The sequence below is a fragment of the Sapajus apella genome, unplaced genomic scaffold (genome assembly GCF_009761245.1).
Source record: "Sapajus apella isolate SASKATOON/1434 unplaced genomic scaffold, GSC_monkey_1.0 scaffold16, whole genome shotgun sequence".
Taxonomy (NCBI): domain Eukaryota; kingdom Metazoa; phylum Chordata; class Mammalia; order Primates; family Cebidae; genus Sapajus; species Sapajus apella.
In genome coordinates this window covers 13,236,428-13,248,341 of record NW_022436956.1, presented here as the reverse complement: position 1 = coordinate 13,248,341, position 11,914 = coordinate 13,236,428, and the positions used below count along the sequence as shown (strand labels likewise).

Below are 11,914 nucleotides of genomic sequence, written 5' to 3'. Positions count from 1 at the left end.
CCCCTATATTTCATGCTTGTTTCCCCTATCTTCCTCTCACATTATTTCAATAGTAAAATAGTCAGTGCTGCACAATAATTGATCTGATAACATTTAGTCAAAATTATTAAATTTCGCAAAGTATTGGAGTGGGGTTATTTAGTTCTGTGATACTATGTGGCTGGATCAAAATGATTTTCATTTCATGTTGCTTAGTTCTGTTATTCTACAGTATCAGGTCACTTAACTCCATCTTGTCAAATATCAGATTTGGGAATGTCAGGATAATAAAAGCAAGTTTTATTATTGCAAGATAAATATTTGGCATTGTATAGTCATAGCTTATCTAAGATGATATTTTTAAGGATTAATATTGGAGCAGAAACAGAAGAATGATATTCAGCATACATGTGACATTTATGTCAACAAGCATGGATGGATTAAAATAAACCAATTTAATTTCCAAAAGCCCATTGCACTTAGCAGAAAATTTTGCATACTGCATGCAAACCTGCCCCATTGCCCCATAAGCCAAACTCTTCAAATCACTACTGGAGATTTCAATTCAACCCAAGGAAATGTATAGTATATATGTGCTTATACACGATGTGTAAAAATCTGAAGCATCTGAGACATAAGTCTTAAGACAATGCAGTAGGTGTCAATGTTTTACCAAGATAATGGTGAGAACTCTAAATCAGAATGTTACATACTTAAAACCAATTTGTTTTAGTGGCATATACTCAAGTGTCACGTATCAAATGCTTATTCAAAGCGAGACCACATACGTCAGGTTTGTGAAAGACTATTTCTGTTTATTTTTCTTCCTTTAAGTATGCTCTTGTATCCCAAAGTATTTTCTTAAGGCTGAAATTTAGCCATCTGTGGTGCGGGAACACAGGATTGGGAAGAACTTGACCCAGTTCCTTCAGGGATTAGTTCTTGAACTCCTGAAAAGTGTATTTAAAGTGGCTTACAAATGGATAAGAATTCTTGCTTGACATTTTAAAACCTATGATGGGAATCAGTTTTGGCTTTGAAACCAGGACTTAAGAGTATTAACACTAGGTCCCTCTTCTTAATCACAAGGCAAAAACCGCATGTAAATTTGGTACAGCAATGATCGGCCACTTGGAATAAAACTCAAGATGTTGGAAAACATCAATCAGCCTTGAATACCATGTTAAGGGTAGAGTCTTGCTAAGTATACCTACCAATACTGAGCCCTGTAATAGTACCAAACTGTTAAAAGGTAGAGATGACCGTTGTGCCCTCTTCTGTATAGGGAGCTCTGTTACTTTTGGGGTGTGGCATATTATAATGACCACTAGGTTTCCTTATCAGGAAACTTTGGTTGAAATTTGGCTTTTCCTATACTCGAATCTCAAGCAAGTTACCTTGAGGATGTCAACAACTCTGAGGCTTAATGAACTAAGACAGTGATTCTCAAACTTTTCTGCCTTAGGATCCCTTTATACTCATAAACTTAGTGAGAACCCCAAAGAACCTTTGTTTATGTGCATTACGTCTATTGATATTTATCATATTAGAAATTAAAACTGAATCTTTAAAAATATTTATTCATTAAAAATAACAGTAAACCCATCATCAACTAACATAAAATATATTTTTGTGGAAAAATAACTATTTCACAAATATTAGAGAGAATCATTGTTTCCCATTTTTGCAAATTTCTTTGGTGTTTAACAGAAGGCAGCTAGAGTTAAGGCTGCATTCAATCTGTAGTGATATCATACTTCAAGTAGCCTCAGGTAAACACTGTATATTTGAGAGAATGGAAGTGAAAAAGGCACTCAACATTTTAGTATCACTGTGAAAATTGTTTTCATCTCATGGACTGAAAAAGGGACCACCAGGGGTCCCCACTCCACACTTTGAGAATTACTTTCCCTAGAAATAATACCAAATAATAACAATAATAATAATCATAGCCAACAATACTCAAATGCTTGTCCTGCGCTTGTCCCTGTTTTAAATATTTTTCATTATTATCTCACTTAATCTTTCTAGCAACCAAATGAGGTAGATATTATATAACATTATCTTTATTTTACAGATGAGAAAACTGAGGCAGATGAATTACCAAGGTCACATAGATAATAAATGATACAGCCAGGATAGGAGTAGGTACACCAGGTACAGTGTTGTCACAAAGATCAACAGTAGTAGACAACAGTGTGTTGGCGGCAGAGGTGATGGCGGTGATCATGACAGAGGTACAGTATGGTATCTAACATTTAGGAAACACAGGCTATGTAAAATGCTGGGTGCCTTCCATTCATCACCTTATTTTGTCCTCACAACAGATCTATGATGTACTTTTATTATCATCATCATTTGACAGATAAGGAAACTGAGTCTTCCCTAAGATTACATTTAGTATATAGGAAAATTATATAAACTCTCTAACTATACAGTTTTGTTACTACTTTTAATTAAACATAAAACTATGCTAAGGACCGGTTGCAGTGGCTCACACCTGTAATCTGAGCACTTTGGGAGGCCTAAGCGGGAGGATCACTTGAGGTCAGGAGTTCAAGACCAGCCTGGTCGACATGGTAAAACCCTGTCTCTAATACAAGTACAAAAAATTACCCAGGGGTGGTGGCGGTTGTCTGTAATCCCAACTACTCGGGAGGCTGAGGTATGATAATCGCTTGAACGTGGGAAACGGAGGTTGCAGTGAGCCAAGATCATGACACTGCACTCCAGCCTGGGTGATAGAGCAAGACTCCGTCTCAAAAAAACAAACAAATGAAAATTTTGCTAAGATTAGATGATGTGACCTTATACCTCATTTAACTGGCATCATGGCATCATAAGATCCAGCTGTCTCTGCAGATGTCAATTTTCCAGTATAGTTCATTTTTACCGCTTTGTGGCCCAATTGTTTAAGGTATAACCATACTGATGGAAGAAATCATTATGAGCATCAATTTGGATTCTATGCCTCCCTGTAGAGATGCACTGGAGGCTATTGAGATGGGAAGGCCTCGATTTCTTGATCAAATAATTCAAGGATACTCTTTATGCTGTGACAGCGTTTTCTTTTTAGGGTTTGCATACATTCCTGTTTTTACTATCTCCTCCTTATAAATTCAATCGTTTTGTTGTTTTTGTTTTTTGTTTTTCAGATTTAACTCTTGTGCCTGATTTTAGCCCACTTTCTTTTTGCATGCTTGGAAATTACTGCTTCTATTTTGTCCTCTTAGGGAACTAGGCAACCAGTTTGCCTGTATTTATTGTGTGTAAAATAAAGGCAAAACCTATCTGAGTCTATGGACTCTGAATATTTGTTTAGATTGCTCCAAATTCTTCCTCTGCTCACTTCCACTTGATCGGCCTTACTCACACAAATGCAGTTGCTACATAAGCATTTTTGTATAAGTGAGATTTTACCAAGCCATCACAACTTCTGAAAGATGGTGGGTTTTAATGCCATTTACTAGGAGAGCAATTTGCATATGGGCTTTCTTTTCCTGTATTTTTACATTTCAGAGCTCTGCTATTAACTACACTTTTTAAAAATCCTTCAGAGGAAACCAAATATGCCTTCTTCCAATTCCAATAAGGTTGCTTTGAATATTTTGAACTTGTAGTCACGGTTGAGATGACTTAATTTAAAACACATTTGGAAGCGCAACTGAGCCTAACCTATGTAGGTTGCTTCATTATTTTCTTGGATGATTTCACTTTCTGTTGTTTTGTTTTTGTCTAAATTCATGGCCCAGTGTTATTTATGTTCTTCTATATCTGAGATGTATCTCTAGTAAAAATAAAATAAAAGGAAAGCCACTAATGTCAGATTGGAAAGAAGTGGTAAAAACAAAAACAGAAAACAAAAAGAAAGAACAGGAGAAGCCAAAGTCTAAGAAGAAAAGAAACCAGTCACTGTCGTACTAGATTAAAATCAATTCAACAAACCATTATAGGTACTAAGGACTGGTCCAAGGGATAAACTAGCAAAGTCTTCTGATTATATCCATAATAAAGCTCAAAGTCTAGGATTGGCGCCTATCTACCTATCTAGGCTCCCACTCCTCCTGGTCTTATAAGTTACATAGAAAACACTACAGAAAACAGCACGAAGCTGCCTCAAAAAATTAAAAATAGAATTACCATATGATAAAACAATTCTACTCCTGGACATATACCCAAAAGAGTTGAAAGCAAGGATTCATCTACCCAGATTCATACTCATGTTCATAGCAGCATTATTCACAACAGCATACAAGTGGAAACAACTCATGTGTCCATCGATGGATGAATTGATAAACAAAATGTGGCATATATTTGTAATGGAATATTATTCAACCTTTCAAAAGAAGGAATTTCGGCTGGGCGAGGTGGCTTATTCCTATAATCCCAGCACTTTTGGAGCCCAAGGTGAGTGATCAGTTGAGGTCAGGAGTTCGAGACCAGCCCGGCCAACATGGTGAAAACCTGTCTCTACTAAAAATACAAAAATTAACTGGAGGTGGTAGCAGGTGCCTGTAATCCCAGCTACTCGATAGGCTGAGGCAGGAGAATCACTTGGCCCTGGGACATAGAGGTTGCACTGAGCTGAGATTGTGCCACTGCACTCCAGCCAGGGCAGTAGAGGGAGACTCCATCTTGGAAAGACAAAAGAGGGAAATTCTGATACATGTTACAACATGGATGAATGTCAATGACATACTAAGCGGTATGAGCCAGTTACAAAATGACAAATACTGTATGATTCCATTTATATGAGGTAGCTAAAGTAGTCAAATTCATAGAGACAGAAAGCAGAAAGATGGTTCCAGAGACTGGAAGGAGAAGGTGATCGGGAATGTTTAATCTGTATAGAGTTTCAGTTTTGCAAGATGAAATGGCCTTGGAGATGGATGATTTCACAACACTGTGAATATACTTAGTGCTGCAGACCTGTACACTTAAAGATGGTCAAAACGGTAAATTTTGTGTGTATTTTGCCACAATTTTAGAAAAGTTTTTTAAAAACAAACGAGCACACACATACTTGCCGTTGTCATTCTATTGCTTACTTATTATCTTATAGGCTGGATGCCTGAACACACTGACTGTGGTAAACTATCTTACTTCAGTTTAATTATGCTAAGTAAGGCAGAAAGAGAGCAATTGACTTGCCACCAACACCCTGGAGGGTCGGTGACAAAGCTCCACACAGAACCCAAGTGACTGGCAACTGGCTCCTGGCTCTGTCCAAACTCCCCCACAACCCCACAGAGGCTTTGCCATTTCCCAGTGAATTTGTCACCATAAACCTGAGAAAGTAAATAGACACTGGAAAGGGGGCTGAACTGGTTGCATTGCTGATCACAGACCAGCCCCAGAGAGAAGACACCTGTGATGTGACTTGGCCATTGTGTCTCCTCCACTGACTGCTGAGCTCCCGCACTTTCATGCTCGTTAAAAGTTATAATTCTGGAGATGAAACAGGGATAAACTCATCTGGCTGTAATTCAGGACTGAGAAGAAAGCCTCACCTTCACCCTACCCAGCAAGCCTCCTTCCGCCTTCTTTCTCCACCCAAGAAATACAACAAACTATTCTCTCAGGATTTCTTTCCTCCCCATGACCATGACCATTCACTGATGAAGTGCAGGTGCGTGTGCAGCCCATGGAGAATATGAGAGGATGGGGCACCAGGAGGGGTGAAGAGTTTCCTGAGAAATTCAAGCCCTTAAATCGCTCCTCTTTTATTGGCCAAAGAAAGTTTTTGGTAATATCAGGAGGTTGGCAATTATATCAGGAGGTTGGCAAAGTTTTTCTGTAAAGGTCCAGATATTAAATATTTTAGACTTTGTAGTTCCATTTCAAGTATTCAATTTTGCTCTTATGGGGCAAAAATGGCCTAAATAATATGTAAAATATGAATGTTTGTGTTTCAATAAAACTTTATGGACAATAAAATTTGAATTTCACTATAAGTTTCATGTGTCTCAAAATATTATTTTTAATTTTTTCTAGATCATTAAAAATTGTGCAAACCATTCTTAGCTTGCAGGTCATACAAAAATACAGGTGGTAGGCCAGATTTTGACTATGGGCTATTGTTTGTTCACCTCTGGTTTAAATATTTATGATCTTCCTAGTTTTAAAAGCCTAATATAGCTCACATGTTCTTGAGAGGAAGGCAATAATATTTATGGATAATTTGTTCAACATAATTTGGTATAGCATGATGATGAAGAACACAGCTTCTGGGAGCAGAATGGTTGGGTTTAAATTCCAGCCCTGCCACTCACAAGCTGTGTGACCTTAGGTAAATTACTTAAACTCTCTGAACCTGTGTCTCCTCATCTGCAAACAAGCTGACTCCAACAAAACTCACTCAACAGAGTTGTATGGATTAAATGAAATAGTATGCATTGAGTGTTCAGGCTGCTGCTTTATAACCGTCAGATGCTATGTGCTATATGACAGCATTATCACATTTAATCTTGCCAAATGGATTTTATCGCCATGTGATAAATACAAATAATAAATTTCAAGTCATTTAGGCAGCTTGCTTGTTGGGGCTCAGAAAACATTACCCCAAAGCCCTTTGAGCTGAAGAAGATTGAGAGGACCTAGGAAGCAAGGTCACTGACTTTCCCCCACATTTCTGTGTGAGAGCCAAACATAAAGGAATTCTCTGTTTTATCTTTCCTGCAAGTAGATCAGAAGCCCCTCATGTGAGAGATGACCTGCCCTATACCTGGAGGAAAGAAATGCTACACAGAGAAGCCAAGAAGAGTCTGAACAAATACGTCTCGCTGAGCAACACGCTCCCGCCCCACACAGTTTATCACCATTAGGCCCTGTCCCTTCATGTAGTCCAATCACATTTCTTTGCACTTCTTTCACCAGACTTACCATAAAAATACAGTTTTCCCTGAGTCTTTGGGTTTTTCACTTCTAAAGCCTCCTGAGTCACATAAAACTTTTAAAATAAATTTGTTAAGCTTTTATCTTGCTAACCTGTCTTTTATTATAGGAGTGTCCACCATGTCCCTTGCAATAAGTGAAAAAAAGTTGTTATTTTTTCTCCCCTCTGTGCTCAAGCTTCAAACAGAAGGATGATTATAACACCGGCTATCTGCTGTGGTCTAGGCTTTTTCCTCCATTCAAACCAGACTGCCTCACTGTTCTCGTTGAGACTATTTCTGTAGCTTTTCATGTTGTTAATCACATGTTTACTGACACATCTCCTTTCTCTCTTTGTTCCATGATTCTTCTTCTATTAGATCTTCTCTTCTGTTGCCTTCAAGTGTTCTGCTTCCTCTACCTCTAAAACTGAGGTCCAGAATGTCCACTTTTTTGTCCTCTGCAATATTCCTCTGTCTCCTCCAGCTTTGATGAGAAATAACCACGTTTGGGAAATGTGTCCCACAGCTCCATTTCTCCAGATGCTGCACAATTAGATGCTTCCAGAGGGCAACGTGCTAGATGGGCTGCCACATCTCAGCACTGCCTCTCATTTACTGGGGGATATTGGGAGAATTACATAACCTCTCTGAGTCTTGGTTAAGACATCAGTAAAATTGTGATAATAATAAGAACCTCCAACTAAGGTTGTTCTAAAGATAAAATGAAACAATGGACATTATGCAAATAGAAGTGTTATTCATTCATTCTTTTGTTTATTTGTTCAACAAGCATCTATGGTGCCCTTTGTGTGTCCCTCTAAGTCCATACTCAGTAGGTGATATTGGGAAAGCCCTGAGTCTTTTCACCTCCACACCTCTAAATGTGCACTTCTCTATTTTTGCCTTTTGCTCATCTTTCAGTCTCCTAGGTTCAAGCCATAATTCTTGGTAATGCTACCTTCTCTCAGCTCCTGTATTCCAACTGTCAAGTCTTGTTGGACTTGCTCATTTTTCCCTCTTTTTTCCCACTGTTACCATCCTAGGACTAAGCCCAGATCGGCTTAAACCTGGATCCTTTCTTCATGCCAATCCTCAAGTTTTGACTTTATTTCAGCTGGAAATTAGCATCCAGGAAAGTGTTTGAATAGGTAAGGAAAAGGATCAAAGTGGTGCGTTTGGAAGTTTAATTTGTGTTCCACATGAGTTGAAGTGGGGAGTGGCCAGCGGCAAGGAGACAGGTAAAAAGTTTTAACAATTTAAATATAAATTGATAAAGACTTAAAGTAAGGTGATGCTATTAGGCATGGAACAGAGAAAGAGGAGGCTGCAAGAGGCATTTGGAAGGAGCCTGTGTGGGAGTGATTTAAGTTTGGGGTTTGAAGATAACTTCACAATTTAGAGTCTTGGTAACTAGGAGACTAATGATACCTTTTTCACAACTTCTGCAGCACTTTGTCCTGCTCACATGTACCTTTTCACCTGCCATCTGATGTAGGTTATTTCCTTTACATGAATCATTGTCTTTCTCTACAAATTGGTTATGAACCCCATAAAGCATGATCTATGTGTGTCTTAGTCCATTTTCTGTTGCTTGTAACAGAATACTTAAAACTGGGCAATTTATAAAGAAAAGAAATTTATTTCTTACAGCTCTGGAGGCTAAATCCAAGGTCAGGGGACCACATCTAGTGAGGACCTTCTTCCTGGAGGTGACCCTGCAGAGTCCTGAGGTGGTGCTGGACATTACATGGCAATGGGGCTGAGTGTGCTGGCTCAGGTCTCTCTTCTTCTTTTGTAAAGCCACCAATCCCACTCTCATGATAACCCATTCATCCATTAATCCACTGTTACAAGTAGAATTTTAATGCTGCAAAAGAAGTAGCACTCGAATATAAATTTCCTCAGCAAAGCAATTTACTTCTACAGAAGGCTGCAGCTCACAGATGAAACATGACGAGTGCACACCTGGACAAGGAGGGGAAGAGGTACTTATGCTTGACGGAAGTCACCCCTACTGCTGTGTCATTCCCCTGCTGGCTAGGGTTAGACTGCACAGTCTAGTATAATTCCAGTTGGCTACTTTAAGGGGAGCAGGGGTACGAGCCCAAGTGGTGTGGTGGCTAATTTGGCTGGAAGGACAGTTTCAGGCAGGTCAGAGCAGGTGAGCAGGGGTCAATGCAGGTGACCAGAGCAGGTGACTAGAGCAGGTGGCTGGGATGAGTCAGGATGGGGCAGGGGACTGAGGGAACAGATGTGAGCTCTGATTAGAACTGGTGGAAAATGTTGTTTACTGAAACTACAAGGAAGTTAAACTTTAAAAAAGAGAATTAAAGAATAAGAGAGCTGAACATACCGACGTACTGATTCTTTGAAGAGAAACTTTGGGTTCACTATATCTAACACCAATAACCCATTAATTCATGAATAGATTAATTCATTCATAAGGGTAGAACCCTTAAGACCCAATCACCTCTTAAGGGCCCCACCTTTCAATACTACTACACTGGAGAATAAATTTCAACATGACTTTTAGAGGAGATAAATGTTCAAACCATAAAAATGGCCCATCATGCTTTTCTTTTTATTTCAAAATTTGCTTACCCTGAGTCTAGGCAGTGCAGTAAGTGTTGCTAATTGGTTCATTCTTGTTGTGAGTACTTGGAAGATGTTGCAGGAATGAAAAATGGGGTAGCAAATTTTTTCATTTTTACCCTAGAGAATCAGAGTTACATCAGTATTATTAGATTATTGCTAAACTAAGTCTATTCTATAAAGAAACATAAACATTCAGATTGTGCACCAAATTTATTTTCATTAGTGAAATACAACCCCCATGAAAGCGCCCACACAACCTCAGTAGGCTGGTGGTACAGTGTCTAAGAAAGAAGAATCAGGAGTGAACTCAAGACCCAGCATCCCCAGAAAACCCTCTATCTTGATGGAAAGGGCTACTTCTTCTCTGTCTCCTCATCCTCACATGTACATTCCATCTGCCTAATGCTTTTCTCTCTTAACTAAAACACAAACAGACACAACACACACACACACACAGCATTTCTTGCCCCATTTCTCAGAAAGCAAGGTCAACTTATGCCACATTTAGGCAGTGTAGTAGGTGCAAGCAAATGTTCTTGTGATTTCTTGAAGCACAGCTTTTAAACAGTGTGGGGCAGATATGAAGTCCTGCAGACAGCAGCTGCAGGCAGAGTGGGCTGGTATGCAGCAAGGGAATGCATGGGAGGACTTTCTGAGCAATCTTTGAGCAGATGGTGAGTCTAGGCATCTGGGTGCAAGTCACTCCAGTCACATCTGAAAGCCAAACAAGATTCTTTAAAACTGTAAGTTTGGACAGTGTTATTCATTCTATGGTGATATCAGAGAAAGGGCTTCACATCTCTCTTTCTGAGTAGACGAAAATAAAAAATAAAAAATCCCAGAGCAATAGCAGGAGTCAAGAAGTCCAAGGCTAAGCAAAAGGAGTAACATTGGCTGGAGGCTGGGGTCCTAGAAAAGGAAAGTCAAAAGACTACAAAAATAAAAATAGTGCTCATTAAGCTGAGGATTATGTCAGGGATGGAGCTGGGAAAAATCATAGAACAAATAACAGAGCGGTTAGGAAAATGATTTTAGACTTGCTAGCATCTCTCTTGTTCTTGGATTGGCCATTTATTCAATACACAGAAAAAAAAGACTTCCTAGAATGATATAACAGAAAGACCAGTAGCTCTCTTAAGAGATGGGCTTAGATTTAAACCCCACATTCTGTGAGTGATCTTGGCAAGTCACTTCACTTTATTGGGACCCTTTCATGCCCTCATCTGTGAAAGGGGTAGGATGATATCTACTCTTAGGGTGTTATGAGGATTAAATGAGATAATGTATGAGAATCTCAGCTCAGCCCAACATGGTTTGGCAAACAGAGGACATTCAATAAATATGTGCTCTTTCTCTCTCTTCTCTCTTCCCCTTTTCTCATAGGAGTCAGGGCTCGCATAAATCTATAAAGGCAGAACTCTTTCATATGCTGCCTTTAGGCAGAAAGAACAGCGTTTGGTCAAAAACTGTGAAGGGCCTGAAACTTCATACTACGTTTAAGCTCACAAGATAGACTGACAGATTCATGGATGCTGGCAGAAGACACAAGATGCCTGGGCCTGAGACAAAGGACTTTACTCACAGCACAGCAAGCAATATGAGTATCAGCATATTCATTTTGATTCTCCAAGCCCAGATTCCCACAGAACAATGTGAAAATAACCAGATGATACCTGAACACACTGTGGGGTGGCTTGTGAGAGAGAAGCCCTGAGTATAGAAAACCCAAATCTTGTATAATGAACCCTAAGTGCACCATCCCTATGCTCCAGCCCAGCTCCATTTTTCCATGTATGTTTCCACTATGGAAACATCCTTAAAAAGAGAGCCCAGCACAAGGACTGTCAGCACCTGCCAGATGTAAAAATGTAAGATACATGGAAACTTGTCTCCCAAAAGGCATAACAGAAATAATCCCTTTCCTTCCTGTCCTCTTACTGGGCTCATTAGCAGTGGCAGGTTTTCTACACATAACTTTTCCCTGTGAACATGGAGTCTCACACATTCCACACCCGCCGTGTTTCCCTCTTTATCTCTTCTCCCCATAATGTAAGTGCTCAAGCACCTCATCAGAACTTTCTATCCCTATTTTGAGCTTTTTAGAGAAGTGCCAGAGCCCACAGATGGGGAGGCTGCTGGCCTAACCAAAGGACAGGGCTTCTCTCTGGGAGTCTAGTTTAATAAAGTTTTATGAAAAGCATAAGATGGGAATAAGGGAGGAGGTCAAGGGAGAGAGAGACATCTCTCCTTAACTCTCTGCACTTGGGGAACATTTGATCCCAGCTTGGAGGTGAAAACTGAGCCAAACTGGTGTCACTGAAATGAAGCAGGAAGTGTTTCGAGTCTCAGATATCTCCCTTCAGGTGCATGGGCCCAGAGCCAGCTGGATGTTTGGAGAGAGCAAGAGGCCACCCACATGGAGCTATTTGAGTGACACCAAAACATCTTCCTGCACCTGATATTTC

The 11,914-nt window shown here is 39.6% G+C and overlaps 1 long non-coding RNA gene across 1 annotated transcript in view; it reads right to left on the bottom strand.

The window, feature by feature from the left end:
• Positions 1 to 9,640: 9,640 nt before the first annotated feature.
• The window catches only part of LOC116556129, a 384,428-nt gene continuing 382,154 nt past the window's right edge, over positions 9,641 to 11,914 (bottom strand). The window contains exon 10 of the long non-coding RNA XR_004270835.1: positions 9,641 to 10,163. This is a non-coding gene — a long non-coding RNA (uncharacterized LOC116556129). The remainder of the gene's footprint in view (positions 10,164 to 11,914) is intronic.